The sequence below is a fragment of the Helicoverpa zea genome, chromosome 11 (genome assembly GCF_022581195.2).
Source record: "Helicoverpa zea isolate HzStark_Cry1AcR chromosome 11, ilHelZeax1.1, whole genome shotgun sequence".
NCBI lineage: Eukaryota > Metazoa > Arthropoda > Insecta > Lepidoptera > Noctuidae > Helicoverpa > Helicoverpa zea.
The window spans coordinates 7,421,259-7,440,108 of NC_061462.1; the positions used below are offsets into that span (position 1 = coordinate 7,421,259).

The 18,850-nt window shown below is 35.5% G+C and overlaps 1 protein-coding gene across 2 annotated transcripts in view; it reads left to right on the top strand.

Annotated features, from left to right (window-relative positions):
* The window catches only part of LOC124634569 (homeobox protein abdominal-B-like), a 94,274-nt gene that overhangs the window by 35,525 nt on the left and 39,899 nt on the right, over positions 1-18,850 (top strand). Inside the window, exon 1 of one of the 2 annotated variants that reach the window (XM_047170186.1) lies at positions 8,378-8,703. The exons of the other annotated variant lie outside the window; for it this stretch is intronic. The gene's annotated coding sequence lies outside the window, so the exon portion shown is untranslated. Of the gene's footprint in view, positions 1-8,377; positions 8,704-18,850 lie in introns of those variants that run through there. 2 annotated transcript variants of the gene reach the window in all.

The window sequence follows — 18,850 nt, forward strand, 5'->3', positions numbered from 1 at the left end:
ATCAAACCAATCAAACTGACTTCTAGCAAACTGATTGAAGTACACCAGTGTTGCCAATTACGAAAACTATAATCCTACTCGAATGCCAAGCTAGAAATTCGCGATTCGCTCAAAACCATCTTAAAACATTATACAGAATACTAGCTTTTTTCTAGCTAGTCAGTTTAGGTATTTAAATGAATAAAGTGTTACCAACTAATTTTAATAACCGACTTCGGAAAGTAGGTTCTCAATTCGATCCGTATTTACCGAAATCCCGAAAACTTCCGAAACTGGCAGCACTGGCTGACGGAAACATTTTATAAGGCATCAATAATTGTGACCCTACTTTTTATTTGGAATTTATTTATTTGAAGTGTCCGTGGAATACTAAAATATGTTTCAAACAATATAAAAATAAATAAAAATTATAGTATAATTTATATTCACATCGGTTCTTAGGCCAAAATTGAACAATGTCCTTTATACCACGTCTTCTCTAGTCTAAGTTCGCGCCTGTCCAGTGTCAACCAGTTAATAAATTTTGTTTAACGGCTTTGATATCTCGAAGGAACACGTTCTTACTTGGAATAATTTTTGCGTCACAAAGTAAAGGTACACTCACATTGTTGCTGTTGCATTTCGTCAGTATTGAGATAAAAGGACCAACACAATGGTCTTAAGTGATAGTTATGGCACTTTTTATAGGCAGTTAGATTTATTTTTACTACACTGTTTGTTTTAATACGCATTTCACCAGTCGAGAGGTCGTGACTACTGCTTTTCCATTCATTTATGGCAGACTATTCAAATACGGAGCAATATCATTTACATTAATGATCTGAATGATCGATCTAGTGAATTAACGGTCTGTCTGGATGGCTTCATTGAAGTCTGCAATTGAACTGAACTGCGTGTATGATTGTGCCAAGTAACATGGTGATCGTCTATTTGATTGTTTGTTCTTAGAATGTAAAGAAAATATTTCCAGCTAGACAATTTATCAATTAGGTCCTGACCTTTTAATTGATGAACATTGTAATAAACAATTCAAATAGATAAACTAAGTTTAACGACCTAGTCGAAGAATTAATATTGAACCGACAGGTACTGTCTTCAATCAGAACATTGGAAATTATGTTTGCTCAACGATTTTCTTGTTCTCTAAAATAGTGGCAGAAACTTAAAAGTGGCCACATAAAGCGTCCTTACCGAAAAACACATGTGATTTTGTTAACAAAATAAGGGTGCAACATACTTACCTATGATTATTTTTATCAGTCCCACATCAAGAAAGTATCTCATTAGTAGACCACGCGGGCCTCAGGTCGCCCCAACGGTCCTAATAAGGAAATATAGGGCAATAAAACCGACCAGTGGCGAGCCTTCTTAATCAAATTGTCCAAATGGCCTATGGGAGCCAAGTTGCTGCTATCAACATCATCATAATTATCTTAGCTGTATTTATTTGGGTAAATCTGCTGTAATTTAGAGTACTTAGGATCGCAGATTAAAGTGTTTAAGTGGGTTAAATTGGATTATAATCGTCAGGAATGTTGTTAGCCTTTCGGTTTGCAATTATTAATATTTACCACATAACTTGACTTAGGAGTGGCAAAATCTGTTTAGTTGTTTAATATGTTTATGAGGCTTATTCTGAATTATTCATACGTGAACGGGGAAACCCTCTTGTCATTTTTTTAATATATAATCTTGAACCGTTATCTTAAAACAAAGATCTCATCAAAAATTCAGCATGTGACTCTCGGGATGTATCCAATAAATCAGTTTTACAGCATTCCCGTGTCATTTCAGTCGTCGAACGGCATAAAATGATAATTTTACTGCGCTCCCCTTCCGTCTCGAGGAGTTTACGACAATTGTGAAATGTATCGACAGTTCGGGTGTCACCTAGATGGTGGACCAACCTGAGAGGCGGACACCTAAACTTTAAATCACCTCATTCTCTTAGCAATAAGGGCGAATTTCGTTTGACTTTCAGCGATTCCCCCGCATGTACCCAGTTAATCCACCAGCAACATATGGTACCTGTTTCCCCGCTCTCCTCTCTCCCAGTTTTCCTCTTGAACTGTTATTTTAAGGCGCGGGCCATCAATCTTTCAGGTGGCTTTACTGTTTAAATATAATGGTGAATCATAGGCAATATTTATAGAACTACAAACTACTCTCATCGAGTTATGTTATGTTTATTTAGCTGGCTTGAACTACTTATCAGAGGTACTAAGCGACTTATATTTTTTTTTTATAAATCCAAAGGATTTTTTACAATAAAAATAAAGAGCTAAGCAGGGGCCTACGTTATATAAATCCGTAATTAGGTATTGTGAATCATGATAAAGGCTTCATAAATAAACCTTTCTGAACCTCACCTAGCTTATATTGAGCGTAAGGCCCGTATTCATGTCATAGCAACACATTTCGTAGCGAGACGGTCGACCCGAATTTAATTTATGCGCTCTAAACTTTTTCTAGCAACATAACCAAACAAAAACGTATATAATTTACAATTATTGATATTCTCAGGCGTGAACCCTTTTCGGCATAAACATTCATTATAAGCAACATGCAATAAAACGCGAACAATGCTTAATTACCATTTATTTATTGCCCCAAATTAACAAAGCCGTAATGATTGAGAACCAGAGAGTTTTGTCAACAGGACCAATTATTTTGTTTGTATAAATTATGCAAATACTTTTTGTTGTTATTGAAATTTAGGTAATTGATTTCGTTGCTTTTGTGGAATGTTAAGAACAGTTTGTTTCCCCGACAATGGTTAACAGAAATTAGTCGTTTGTCTAAAAAATATGGAGATAAACTTTTGATCTTAGCCAATGTCCCAAAGAGTGACAGTCAAAGCAACATGTTCATTATTCATAATTTTTTTCGTTGGGTTTCAGACTATTCAAGTTTGTGATTTGAATAACCAAGTCCTTAGAAATTCTCAGTAAACCCAGACTACCACAACACTTGAGTTCTGTTATCAAAGCAAAACTCCATGTTTTATAGCTCACTGTCACCTCGCTATTGACCCAAGCAATGTCCTACGTAAAGAACGTAAGTTGTGCGACAATCGTTGGCTTTACTACATCGTTTCACTTTTAACGCTATTAAATGGACACTATAAAATGTTGAGCGCACCACCATGCATCATCGAATGTTTATGCACTTGCTGATGGTAAACTTAGGTTTTTATGTTCCAGATTTTTCGCGCTTTCGATTTTTATTTTTCTAAGGCTGTTACGGTTAAAAAAAAGAAATACTACAGCTATGTGTGTATAGCTATATCTAGGTAAGTTTAAAAAAATAACACCCTTTTGGGCAGGTTACATTTGACATCTTAAAAATTAATTGATTTCTAAATAGTTAATGTTGGATTAGGCGGCTATACATAAACTATACCTATACCTAGGTACCTACATAATACCGAGCCCTCTTACATAACCAAGATCCCTCTCAACAATAAATAACCTACACCACTCATCCCCAAAACGACAAAGGGATTTCGGGCCCATTTCCATTCAGGCTCATTCTACCCAAAGTTCCCAAGTACAATTAAACCTCCAACAAAGATAGTTAACAAGAGCAGAGAGGCCCTAATGACAGGGATTAAGACGTAAAGATAGGGCGCGATACGTCATTACGGGGCCCCAGACTCATGCATCTATGGATGTGGGCCCTGTCGGCTCTCATTAGGGAGATACGCCCCGTGAGTGAGTTAATGATGTTCCCCTAATGGAGCGCAGATACCTACGTGTACCTACATCTGCATATGAGATTAGTTAAGCGGTTTTTTTGGTGGAAGATAATATTCAAGCATAGGTAGGCAGTCCCTATACCTAGGTACGTATTGCTATAAGCATTTGCACTGAAAGCTTTTTTACATAACTCGTTAAATTACTTAGCGTGAGAATTAACTTGCGTCAGCAGTGGGAGAATAAAAAGGATATATTTTGTTGAAATGGTAAACTTCTACTTAAAATATGATTAGGTACCTACGTCAGAATTTTTTATTTAGATAGGAATACACATTGACACTAGATTGGGACCACCTAGTAGTGAAACGTCAGAACCTAATACAATAGTGAGAAATAATGATCTAGCTCAGCATTATGCAGTACCAACATTACGCTACTATACCCCTACTACCAACCGCACGGGTCACGCACACAGACGTAGCGTGGCCGGTCTGTAGCGAGTATGGATTAGCGCGGGCTGCCGCGCCAGCGAACGTCACAAAATGGCGGCCGTAAAAACAAGTGAAGAGTGAGTTACGGTCGGACGCGGGTGGAGGGGGGCGCGGCTCGGGGGGAAACACCCGGCCAATGGCGGTTCGCTGAGCGAGCAACGCAATTCGCCCGCCAACTCCGCTCTTTCTTTTACGGTCGACGTTGTTTTTCTCAGGCGCGCTTTTTCCTGATTTTTTTTGCGGGAAATTGTTTTGTTTGCTTTGTATGGACAGCTACAATGTGTACTAAAGTATTTTCCCTTGTTTCGTTTTAAAATATAGGTGTGGGTGGTGGTCTTCTTTAGTGATAGGTACTAGGTGTACTGTCGCTTTAAAAATATTACTTAAGTAGTGTGTCTTTACCAAAGAAATTAAAGATTATTTTGTTTATAAAAACACTATATTTAGGTGTAACAAACACACCTTAATTGACTGTACACTGTAGTTATCTTAAGATATTTTAAAAACCGTAATAATATTCCAGTTTTTAAATCGTTATTCTGTAATATTATTTAATTATGCTGATGAATTACAAAAGCCAGTTTATTAAACAGACTTGCTAGGTTAACATCTTTATTATGTAAAATTCTGAATTAATTTAGATAGTGATTATAGATCAGTAGGTATTTAGTTTATATTTATTAAGCGACAGGCAGATAGATAAGTAATAGTTTTAGATTTTTTATCTTTTTACATATCTGGTCCATTTTGATAATATTTAAATAAAATTAAATGAATAAGTAGTAGTTTCAACAAGTAGGTAAGTATCTAACTCGTTTGAGATGAAAGGTCCTTAAAATTAAAATATTCAACACCAAATTCTCAGCGTCCCAAACACAACAAATTATAATCTACGTCCCAAAAATAAAATGAGACGTCTTCGCTTAATCCTCAAGGCAATAAAAAGTAAAAAGTTATTAGTTGGAGCCGTGGTTGGAGCCGAGAACTCATCGGGAAAAGTTGCAGCGTAATAATTTAGTTAAGACAGGCCGTCTTAGCGTCGTGTAATATCCTACACTGACATATTTATTGTTTTCGAAGGGTGGGGGCTTCTTCGAAGGGGAACATTCTACCTTGTCTACGTTGCACGGGGGACGGAACAAAACATCGCGTTTAGATTAAATATTTTGATACTCACAACAAGATAAATGTTCAACAAAAAATGAACAAGCCAAGAAATTAAAAACGTTTGTTAAATAAATAAATAAAAAACTAACAAGGCTGACGTTTTCAATATATTATTTTTGTAATTGGTTTCCTTACCTGCTAGTAGATTGAGATGTTTGATTTTTGAGAATTTTACAATTAATTATTTCATAGAATTTTATGGCTATAGATATTAATCTCGATTTGCAAGATATATTTTTTATTTCTTTTGACAGTTCATATTTATGTCTAGTTCCAGTTACTTGGTACATGTTTTCTTGTTAGTGGGAAACAACATATTAAAAAAAAATATTACTTATGTGCTTGAGCATTGGTATTTATGGTGATTATAACGAAGTAGGTGTACCATACATTTAATAATAATATGACTTACCTAACTAGCAATTACACTATTAGGAAGTTCAGTACTTAATATTTATGAGACTTTTTTTGATAAACAGTTAACTTCAACAAAAACATTGCCTGTCTTCCTTTAGCAGTTGGGCTTATAAATATAAATTAAACAAACAAAAAATGTGAAGAACCACAAATGAGGTGTATACCTATTTGATGTTCTGTAAGTATCAAGATAAGTTAATTACACGTAAATCTTCAAACTTATCTTATTATAATCAGAGCGTAATTACACGAGTAAATATATTCACATTTATCGAAATTACCTGATTCCTACCAAAGATATGACTTCACCTGCTTTTGATATTGAGTTAATTAGTATAACGGTACTTTAAAAAACGCACACACACACACAACAATATCTGTGTTATATTAAAAGGTGTTAGTGAACACACATATCTGTATGTTTAAGGGTGTGTTTATACAGGCGTGTGTCAGCTGCGAAGTAAAATTAAAAAGCGAACGAAGGAGTTGCATTAGGGCCGGCAGCATCCAGTTTTATCGGTCGTTTCTACATTCATACTACAAATACTTTAATTTTAATGTTTCAACAGTTGTAATTTCAATGTTTTATGCGTGGATTATTACGTTTAACATGGCTACGAAGGTGCTACGAAATTCGTAGCAACCGTTTTTTGTTTATTTACGTTTACTTAGTTGTGTAATTGATGTTTATGTTGAAATGTGTGTCGAAATAATAGTAACTACACATTTAATTCATAATAAAAAGGTCAGTAATAATAAACTTGTTGATTTGAAATCACCGCACTAGTGATCACCTACCTGCGGCACCTTACCTGAAAGCTGGTTCACTGACATTTTCGATTGCGTCGGTCGACTTTTTCCAATACTTAGGTAAGCTTTGACTTTAAAAAGTCTTTACAACTACCACTATAGTCGGGAAGCATTTAGTAACCCTGTATCTTAATTAATTGAATGTTAATTCCAGTACTATTTTATGTTCTTATGCTCCAAATTTAACACTACAATTTTCTTTTAATCTTTTTCTGTTTTTCAAGTACTATTCTATTAGCTACCTCTAAAGCAAAGTATTTATACTGCTACCTCTAAAGCAAAGTACTGTATCAGACAGCCCTGTCCGTTGTAGCAGTGGCGTGGGGAGTAGGGTTCATCGACCGGCCGCCCGCGCCGCGCTGAAATATTTCCTTGCAATATCTCGCTCGGCTTAATCCGACCGCGCCGCAACTCTGACCTAACCTTTATAAACGTTTATAATAAGCTAGAGAATAAATGTTAATATTAAAGTTATAGCATAATGAAAGCGAATAGACAACGTTTGTTTGTGTAATTAAACTGCAGCGGAGTCTGCTGAAATTTATTTTTTTTCTGTTGATAAATATTTGAGTAATGATGTTTTAGTCTTTTGAACGTAGTCGTTGGGCTGTTTTGTCACTCACGATTGTTTTATACTAGCATAGTCTAATATTATGCGTAATCTGAAAGTATATTGAGTCATCTGTGATTCATACCTACGTACACGTGTTATATGCTTGCCTTTACCCATAAGTGTTACCGATAAGTTTTTAGTTTTGTTCAGAACGCCTTTATCCAATACATGTTTTAAAAGACCTCCTGCTTCACAAAATGTATTGTTTGGTAATTTTCCGGTTTGCCATAACATACCTACTTGGAAAACCAGATAATAGGAAAATTTATTCAATATTTAAATTATTAAAATGGAAATTTACCTACAAATGGGGAAAAACGAACCACATGGCAATGAAGACCACTCCTAAATCCGCGTTATTTGTAATTAACATAAATATTCACGCAATACACGACTGATTTATTTCAAGAACGTATCTTTTTAGTAATTAATGCTATGGAACTTGCGTGGGCAGAACTATGAGGCCAAATATTTCCACAATTTGATAGCCAGTTATTTACTTCAGGAATGTTTTATCATGTTCAAAGCTTGTTTATGCATGGTATAATTATTATGAAAATTAAAGTAACAACATGCCAACGAATGGAATACAGAACACCGAATACCTGACTATGTTTAACTACATTTATACAAGAGTCTCAGACCTGATTCTAACATTGAACAGTCCTTAGATTTGAAAAACACCCTGTGAAATGGTACTCTATAGTGAGCCCACTTTCAATTTAGTTTTCAATCTAGCTGTTGATGATCGCAAGATTCAAAGGCTTCAAAGATTGCAATTATTGCCGGTGTTATCTTTTTGCTTTTCATGTTCGAACAACTTCGTTGATTAACATTCTACCTACCGTCCGAGTCTGTAATCCAACAATATCTTCTGGCCACTCATTGGAATTTAGTGAAGGTTACCGAGTCATATGTAGGTACCTATATCTTTACGAGTAGGTTGTAAGAATAATAAAGTAGTCACGTCATCTGGTTCAGGCACAAAGTAGGTTGCGGGAATTGCTACGAGCACGTTCGAATTAAGACGTTTTGCAAACCACAAGAAATGCTGGACCGGACTCAGTCGTTCGTTATTTACATAGCTACTAGCCTATAAATAAATACCGGCCCTCTCACACACACGTGCACAAAATGACGTTGTTTTAACTTTATTTTATTTTTAAACGCGCGAGCGGTGGAGCGCGCGCCGGCTGTAATTTCGCGGTGGTCGCGGCGCGCAGGCGTTTACGCACGCCGGACCAAGATGGCGGCGGACTCGTTCTAAAGTTTAATTTTTAAATTTCAAATACGGTGTTACAATAATCGATAAGCGTACATATATTTTCCATGGGAAATCGTCGTCGTTTCGAATCGTGCGCCGTCTGCCCTCTTATCGCGAGTCTTGCTCGGACATTGATTTTCACAGAGTGCTACATGAGTATAGTTGCATGTTTATAACTTCATTACACAGTTATGACTCAGAGTCATTATGTGCCAGAAGAATTAGGAGATTTATGGATTACTAGTGAGTAATTTTTATGATTATGTTGTTACATTTTTTTGAAATCAGTGCGCTGTTTCAGATTAATTGGTTTGATGTTTTAATTTTTAAATATTTTCTTAGAAGTATCTATAAATTATGAATTGATATATTTTAGAAATAGAATGGATTAATATTCTGGAATAGGTGCCCAAATTCTTACAAGAACTCTAAAAGTGTATTGGTTACATGCCATGCTGAAAAAACTCCTTTGCTCAAAACCGTCGGATATTTTCAAATAGACATCAATTTTCTTTAAATGGTTCACTTTATTTTAGTTAATTTAAATGATCAGTGGTTTGTATAAGTAAGTAGCAGTCCTATATTTAGCTTAGCCGATAGGTATTATGATATATTATGATCACGAACTTTTAATAAAACATCCTCGGATTTAAGCAGAGAATCTGAGATCTGTAAATCATATTAATGAAGTTTGGGTGCCTACAACTTCTAAGAAATAAAGCTAAATATGATTCTTTTGCTCTCGACTAATTTCCCTCCATGGATTTACAAAAATACTGCAGTTATTCTTGTTTTGTTTGAATAATCTGTATTTGAATAAACATACCTAATATACTCTTGAACTCCATCTACTTTGTACCATCAGTTCATAGCTTTAAAAAGATTGAGCTACCATTTTACAATTCTTGATCCTTCACTTAACCTTGTCGGTCGCTGCGACGGGTTACACGGGAAAACTACCTTCATTACACCCATGTAGGTGTCTTCTAACGGCCTGTAATAGAAAAGGCTCTACGCAAGATTTGAACGGAATTTTTAGAACCGTATTAGATATGTAACAAAATATTTCTCAGAAAGAAAAGATATAACCCGTTTCTCCACAATCCTTTAGGCGACCGCTCATCCATTTTGTAAAATTACAATAGAAGTCAAGCTGTCCGTTTCAATGCTACGAGGACAATACGCAATCAAACATGAATCCTTCTGAAATGCACGAAAACAAAAGCCGTCTCGTATAGCACTGAGCCTATCCGAGGCGCACATATACGTCTTTGTTCGATGTATGCGCCTACTTAACATACGTACGCCTATACTCACGCGCAGTCGTTGTGACTAAGCTCAAAACAATATTGCTTTATCCCGCGCATGCGACCTCGTGTGTTCGCGGCGGCCTTTCATCTCGTATTTATAGTTTCCAGTCGGGTTTTCTGGTGTTGAGATCGTCTTCCTTGTTATCGCCTATATCCTGAGAGTGGGTGTTGGCAATTTTGTATAGCGGTGTAACAATGATTTATGTGTCACCTCTGCGTTCCTCGGGGTCGTTTGTACACACACCTTAGAACATTATTTTAGTACATACTTGGATAAAAGTACCATATTGGTACTATCTATAAAGCCGAAGAATGGCAACTATACCGTTGTCTTAGACGCTTACCCACACATGTTAGGTAAAAGTTGTGGAATTGATGATTATCTTACCTACTAATATGGGTCTTACTATTTTCAACAATTGGTTCCATCTAAATAGACGCCTCGATATAAGGAAAAGATCTAATTAAATAAAGTGTAAATCGATCTTCGATTTCCCTCCATTTTCATTCATTTTTGACTCAAGTTGAAAGTAAATACCTATAGGTAGGTTTTTTAAACACAATAATATTGAAGACATAGAATGTAAAATTTGGTTTTGTGAAAAACCTTTTCAGTAATGGCATGAAAAATAAAGTATCGTGACCATCACTATCATGTAACATGTAGGTAGTGACTTGTTTTAATTGCCACGATCACTGTTCGTGGTTCAGGAACATCAACTGTCGTGTCACACGTTTTTTTAGACAAGGAAGGTATTCGAACTTCTACCTACTTACACACTTTCCAACTTAGGTAAAAAAACTCAATTGAAAACATCGTAATTCTTTTAGCTAAATTATTTACTGACCATATAAGACATTCAAATAAAAATATTAATTAAGATCATGACAAAATTCTGAAGCACAAAATACTGCCTATGTAGTTGACTTATTTAGTCCTCTAAAACCATCTGAAAATGATTGTATTTTGAGTTTTATATTTCAAATAAAATTGGTTTTCAAGTGTTTGAGTCACTGTAGCTACCCACCCCAAATTGTTCATCCTACGTGCTTTTAACTTCGGTCTAAATCTGTCGTGTGTAGTGAAACTTACGTGCTCCTTGGTATGGTAAAATTTTTATCGCAAGCCCGTTATCGTGCCGATCATAAATCTGTTTTCGAATCGTGAGTCGCCATTGCTGGCGTAGCGTTGCAAGCCCGTATTGAAAGCTGACACAGAAAATTGGACCGTTTCATGCGAGCTATAAAGCATAATTTAGTAGTTCAGGCAACCTTTATTTAGCGCATTTGGGATTCCATAAGGTTTATTGTCGCATTGTACGTAAGTATTTGCCAATGCACGTAAAATGCTAGGCGAGGCTCTCAAAACGCCAGACTTATTTACGGTCTAAGAGCGTTGTCGTTCAGTGCGCCCGTATCCGTAACTTGGAAAGATAATGACCACCCCTGAATTATGTCTCTGAATCTTTTAGAGGTACCAAGGAAAATATATCTTGGTATCTAGAGGAAAAACGTGGCTTTTATACGGGAAAACTCAGTGGAGCTGAAAGTAATTTTTATCTCTAGATTTCCTGTAGCTACAGAATATCAAGGCATAATTTGTAGAAAAGTTTTCGAAGGTTTGAGTTTTGACCTATTCAGGTATAAATTAAAGTAAAATACTTATCATCAACGAGTTAAGTTGGACATAAGCCCGCATATCACAATCAGGTCATCATAATCATCCTCCTGCCCTTATCATATAAATCATTACCTACAATAAATTATATTTTGAAACCTACGCTTCTTAAATAATATTGGAACCTATGTTTTTGTTTCTACTTACTCTCAAATAAGTTTTGTTGAAGTAGGTATATAAACGAAGCGGAAAAAGAAAATATCAATTTACACCGTAAAGTTATTTCGTGAGAAAATCGATATCACGAAAGCCTACAATAGACGACGAAGTAACTCTACTTTACGGAAACGGTGTCCATTACAGCAGAGGTGGATTTTTACTATACATAGAGATTTATATGAGTGCCCGCAGTCGTATTAATTGTGAGGGGTTTATTGGCACAGTCAATATCCATTTATAGCTTTCTCAGCGAGAGTCAATTACGTTGGATTAACTCCGTGATGAGTTTGTAGGTGTGAAATGGCCACGTTGCCACGTTGGTACGAAGCCACGTCGGTAGGTATGTACCCAACCTTACCCCGACTGTACAAGTGTTTGTTCTGTAGAATGGTTACAGTAATTAAACAACGAAATTGGATTGATAGCGAGCGTGCCTACGTGTTATAACACAATGTGTCCCGTAATGAAATGTAATCAAGCGTTAAATTAAAATCTTTTGGTTTATCAAACTTTTGTTGGGAGGTTCAGTTTTAGGTATTGTTCTTGGGTTTACTATGTGGTTGTTATTTCAACACGTGCGAAAGGCTTTTTTCTTGTAGTTTAATTCCTGCTGACGAGATATAGTGAATTCATTTTCTTTGCAAAGCCATGAGAGATGAAAGCCAAATACATCTTAGTTTTTGCACTAGGTTGTTCTTTGTTAGATATTTCTGAGAAAAAATCGCAGAAACATCTACGGTTTATTTGCTTGACAACCTTTTTGCTTTGCCATAATTTTGACCACGACCCAAAAGCCAAATAAATGACTTCGCTTATTATTTCAGTATCCACAAAAATAGCTGAATATCAGATTACAGAACGGCACCGAATTCCTTTAAAGCCGCGTCGTTAATCCGTCAGAAACTTTCAGCCATGGTTTACGACACCAAAAACCGACAACCTATAAAAAAATTGTGCCCGCACACCGAAAACTCGAACTCCCGAAGTCCCGAAAAGTTTGATTTATTACGAGATCTAGCAATTAGATGGTGCGGGCAAGAGGGATTGATTTATGATGATTCATAGTAATCATGAGCCTGTGATCCGTCCACTTCTATTTTATGACAATTCCCCTGATGAATGGTGTGCGGTTTGTGACGCCATCTTGGATTGAGTCGCTCGCGTTGCGGTTGTGACAATTTCTAGGCTTGGGAATTGAGTTGTAAGAAAGGGTAATTTTACTCAGATAGAAACTGTATTTTTTCAAAACTGCGTTTGTGTCTTTTTAAAAAACTACTAAGTATGAATATTTACGCGTACCAGTCTACAAATGCTTAAGCCATGAAAGTAACAAAGACAGAAAAAGTAAACTTAGTTTCACATTCACAAACTAGTAGATAAGCACACTGCTTATTAACTGTGTAAGTATGTAGTAGTTATGCACGAATAAGTTAACATATTATCTAGTTCAAAAAAAAGAATTTAGAGAGTTTAAAACATTCATATCAATATTAAATATTTTGTGCTATTGGAAACTAATTGCGTGTCCACATTTTTTAGTGACATCATGTAACAGACATGCTTACTCATATTTTTCATTAGACATTTTGTTCATTAACTAAATGGAATACCGTCTAGTCCAGAATTGTTTATAAATATGTCATTTTGCGAGAAACCTACGACGTGTTCGTTATGTAAATCACTTTTCATACTTAGGTATTTTGTACAGTTTGAAAATACAATTGAACAAAGTGTTTTAATTGAAATTTTGCTCTAGCTCAGACTTGGTCCTCAAAGCTGTCATGCTTTTAAGATAATGATAATAATACCTATTGTTTCAGCTAAGTATTCAGCGTTGGTAAAATAGTTACCTACCTAAGTATCCATCTTACAATGGCATACTTAATTCAATACTAGTTTAAATGTTTGTAAGGTTTAATAAAGATAGATTATATAGCATTCTTTTTGAGTTTACGACTGAAGAAATATCTACGCATGAGGTGATGCTAGTCTATCATGAAACAGCACAAAAAGCATGCGTGGGGATGTAATTATTTACTTTCATTTCGTATTTTCCTCGAATCGAATATAGCCATATATAGCAATAAATTGAAAACGAGAATCATGAATTAATATTATTTTACTTGTGGATTGCTGTTCGTTTATTTCATAGACTCTCGAAATAGCTTTCCCCTCACACTTCTTTCTAATAAACGTAAATACAAAAATTCTCACGGCTGGCTTACGAGTTTCTAAACACACCTAGCCACATTGATACCACTAACTTGATACAACCAAAAAACTATAAATAGGGTACTAAACTTAACACTTACACATGAAGAGATCGGTACATACAGGTTTGATACCGCGTCCCTGCCTGTCGTCGCCTCGCTGTTACCGATAAACAAATCGTCGAGTTCACTCAACGGGCCCTCTATCGTGACAGTAAAAACTTAACTATCCGGTAACACGAACACACCTGAATATAAATCATGAGCACCGGTAACGGACTTATCGAAATATGTACGACACGATCGCTCTTCATGAAAACTTTTAACGCACACAACATCCTACCAACTCAAGCGCAATCTAAATTATTTTAAATCACGCACAAAACCGTTTGCGCCGAATGCCAGGCACTAACTATAGGTTATTAAAGACGTTTCCAAGCCAAAAACGAAAGTAAAGTTTACCACAAAAGCCAAAATATTTCACCAGAAAGAGTTATTTGAATATTATGCAAATTTCACCCTTTCGAGTTGTAACGACTTTGAAGAAAGATAATACAGTCGATAATTTGTTTTTTTTTTTGTTGATTTCGGACTCGTTTTGTCTGGTTTTTCAAGACTTCATATAGAGACGCAGGAAATTTGCCTAATGCGTATCGATAATTTATGTAAGGGTTACGCAAGTCGGGACTCTTTGTTAGGCTATAATTACACTTTCGGTTTCAGCGTACTGATTTGCATAACAGGGTGCGCGCACAATGCTCGGACACCCTTTCTTATACAATACTTTTAGTTTCACTTTTAACGTTGTATTGTTGACATTTTGTGCGAGTAATAAATAAATCAAGCGCAAATTTATAAGGTCCGGTGCATGTGTACGAGACAACAATGTTGCCTTATGTCGGCTGGTGCCTTGTGAACCCGGCTCGTTTATGTAACTGCCTGTACGTACGGTGGTAAGTCACTGCTAAGTGTCAAGGCTCACTTTACTCGTGAGAAAATATTTGGTAAAATTAACCAGATATATTTCAGCAAGTTAAGTAACGTTTTACGCGATGAACAAACGCTAGAATCCCAACTCGAGTTTTCAACGTTTGTTTATGTGTAACTAATTTGTTTTTAATTAAACAATAAACATAAACTTTGAATAAGTGGTCATTGATGGTAAAATGGTTGAAATAAATGCCAATAACACACGTCATTATGGCGTGTAATATCGTTTTACAACTTTAAGGCAATAAATAAATTGACTGCCGTTTGTACATTTTATTACGATTTAAAAGTCGATGACTGTTTGAGACGAATAATTGATTTATGTCGGTTATTAATGTTAATTTGATATTATCGTGTTAAGTAACGCCTGTAAATGTTTAGTTGCTAGTTCTTTTTACAACATAATGAAATTATGAGGTTTTATTGGCATGTTATGGTCCTAGTTTGAGAGGAAGGTGATGTTACGGTTAATGCGATTCTAATGAACTTATTTCTTAACGTTTCCATACATAATTTTAGGAATAATTATTCTTTTAATTTTCCTTAGCTTTCATACTAAAATTCTATTTAATAAGGTATATATCTCTAGGTCTCAGCTCTTATTTTTTGAACCGTTGCTCATTTTCTTTGCTTTCTCATATTTTTAAAATGCTTGCATCTAAAAACTGGCAATGGAATACCTACTATGGGATTATTATGTAATTAACATAACACCTGTAATTAACGTCACATAAAACACGAAATAAGAATTAAGAAGGAAAAATAACTCAATGCGGTAATTTACTGCCTCTATTTCGGGATTAGCCACAAGTTGACTACATACTTATATGAAGGTGCATCCTCATTTTAAGCCCAATATTTACTACCGAAGATTATTTTTACCGCCGTCGTACAATCGTAATTAGTGGGCAACTGAAAACGGTAGGCCCCCAACTATATCATACATATGTTAATGACCGGACTTTTCTACAAATGTTTTAGTCTTTTAACCGTTTAACACGTGTTAATAACTAATAAAAGCTTTAATGGTACATAAAAAGTTGAGATTTATAACGTATAGCTAGCCTTATGATTTGTTAGAAGCGTGCCTCGTTTACAACGTTATTTAATTCGAAGCTAGTTTCATTGGCTTTCACTGGTAGTTACGATTGCAACAGCACTGAAATCTAATCATCTGTTATGATTGCGATAAATATTACTGTTATGGCAATTATGTAGGTATCTGCAGTCGTTTGTTTTTATTGGACAGTGTTTAAGTTTTTTTGAAATTTTATGGATTTTTTTATTATACAAATATGCTTAGCTAATTCGTTTTATGTTATAGCTGTAATCACTTTAAGGTTATTAAATTAATTCTCTATAGGCATGTAGATAAAACCTACTTGGATATTTATTTAAATAGGCAAGAAAGAAAAACTTTATAACTTGTGATAGGTAGTTATTAAATCAAATTTTTAAAGGTCACTTTAATTAAAAGCACTCACTTATTACTGTCCAGTCTAAAACCATAATCATGTTCAAATATTTAGAAGAAACCTTAAAACAAAAAAAGAAATCAACGCTACTATAAAATATAACCGTGGACACAAACAGTTAAAAAAATCCCATCTACATAACTGAACATGTATACCCACTTAGAGTTTTGGAGCCAAGAAGGCTGTATTTTGAAACCCAATCAGAATGTCCCCAAACATTTGGATAGTGGGCAGTGTAATGTCGATAAATTGTTCGGTTCGATATAATATACCACAACTCGTAAGGTGTAGGACGAAGCGATAGGGCAAAGACCTTTCACATGAATTAATGTGGTAGCGTATTTTTCTTCATGTGAATACCAACTTTCATTCTCAGTCTTTTAATTTTTTGCATTGATGTAAACAAATTGGCTTTAGCTACTATTAGGCTCTAATAATTTCAGATTCATTGTGTAAGTACCTACACAAGGAATATTGTCATTTTGACATTAGATTACCTACATGAAGACTTGCTATACAAGATGTTGATTTGCATTTGTGCCATAGTTCAGGAGGAGGACATACAATACGTAAATAATCGATTGGAATTACAGTAGATGGGAAATAACTAATATGCACTGCTTTTTTTGTCATTGTAATGTCGTGGTATTTCTGAAGTCATCCAATTTTATGAATGAAATTTATGAGTGATCGTTGCGTATGCTTTGTGTTTGCGTTTGTGTGAGGGTGCAGCACGGTTTTAACGCCAGTAACATACGCGCCAAGTGTAAATAAGGCTAGATGACATTTACGGAATTCCGAAAAAAATGTAAAGAAAAAAAAATACGTACCAATTTTTTTATTGATTTGGGTCGAGAATCGTTAGAATAATTACCTCCTTGAATATGGCACGGATGCAAATCAACAGCTTGTATAGGTACGTATCTGTACAAATTATATTCGACACCGACTTTAAGAACTCAGACGAAGTAAAACATACACTTTTTCTAAATACAAAATACTTACATCACAAAAACCTACGCAAGCCTTGTAATAACTGCAGCCGCAACAGTTCGTCGCACCGTCATCCCACGTCCGTCTGAAGGGACATTAGCGGCGTGGGAGCCGCATCTGGCCCGGGTGATCTGGCGATGCTCGTAAACGAGCCGAATTAGAACCCCCAGGCCCGACGCCTAGCCGGGGAAACAAAAACCAGATTTAAATATAGAACCCGGGTTATATCCGCATCCTCTCTTGTTTCATACCTATCTACAATAGCTCGTGCATTTTATGATGAAAACGTGTTGGTATTCGTAATTTTGTTTTGGTATAAAAAAACGCCTAATTCTAGAGATGAAGTTCTGGTAGAAGAAACATGCTGCACCAATCCCAAATAAAATTGGCGTTGATATAGCATTGATTTTCTTAGAAAAACTTTATTTCTTTTTGAGCTTTCAAAGCAATGAAATCATCATTGTTAATTCATTTGTCAACGAACCAAGTTATTTTGGGCTGAAAGAGTAATCATTGAACATTCACAATACTGACTATAAAACTTTTTATTAGTTTACTTGCTCAAAAAAACTGTATCTCACACACATAACAATCAACTGTTGATTGAAGAACCAAGTCAAGAAACAAAAAAAAATCTGTGTTTCGAACTACTCTCACCATTACGATTTTATGGCTAAGATGTAGGTACACTGATTACAGTCACAAGAAAATAATATCTTACACCAACACTCAAGAGGCCAATCAAATTAATGATTATTATACCCCCACGCATTAACAATTTCAACTTTTCCCATCAAATAAAATATTAAATTAAAACATAGGACACCCCTATACGTCCGTCACAGTTTGATTTTTTAATGGCGATGGGCACCAGTTTAGGGTTAACTTCAAATTGTATGGGAAAGGGTGGCGGTGTGATCTAGTGCGGGTTATTAATGTAATTGTGGAGGGAAAATGTTTGGGGTGGGTGGTGTCAAAGAAAATTAATTTAGTTGGTACATAACAAACTCTGTTCTCGTGCCCTTATCCCAATCTAGGGAAGTTTAGCTGTTAATGAATCCTTAGTTCCATTTCGATGTGAAAATTTCATCAACATTTTCTTTATTACCTATTCTACTATGGAATTTTTTCTAGATCATATTGTAAATAACCTTATTTACATGTAGTTTTGAAGCGCGCTCCCCGACGTCTTCAGAGACGCTTGCAATGAATAATGCATGAAACAAATTTAAATCTCAAAAGAAGCATCACGGACCATTTCCCCGGAACTATGAGTTAGCCAAAATTATATCTATCTCACAGATAGCGGAGACATCATGGGGGAATGCCGGTCTTTTTTATTATTTATGTAATATTTTGCATTTTTTTTTAAATATGAAGGGTGGGTCCCCTCGCTAAAGGGTGGGCTCGCCCTGAATGAATTTATAGTTCTTTGTAGATAAACATATCAATTTGTTAGTGTTTTGTTAGTGGCATAAATATGTGATACAATTGTTAGGACGTACATAGTCAGTCGACTTGATGACTCCGATGGACGCACTCGGAATTAAGAGTGACTTTATATCGGCTGGTGCT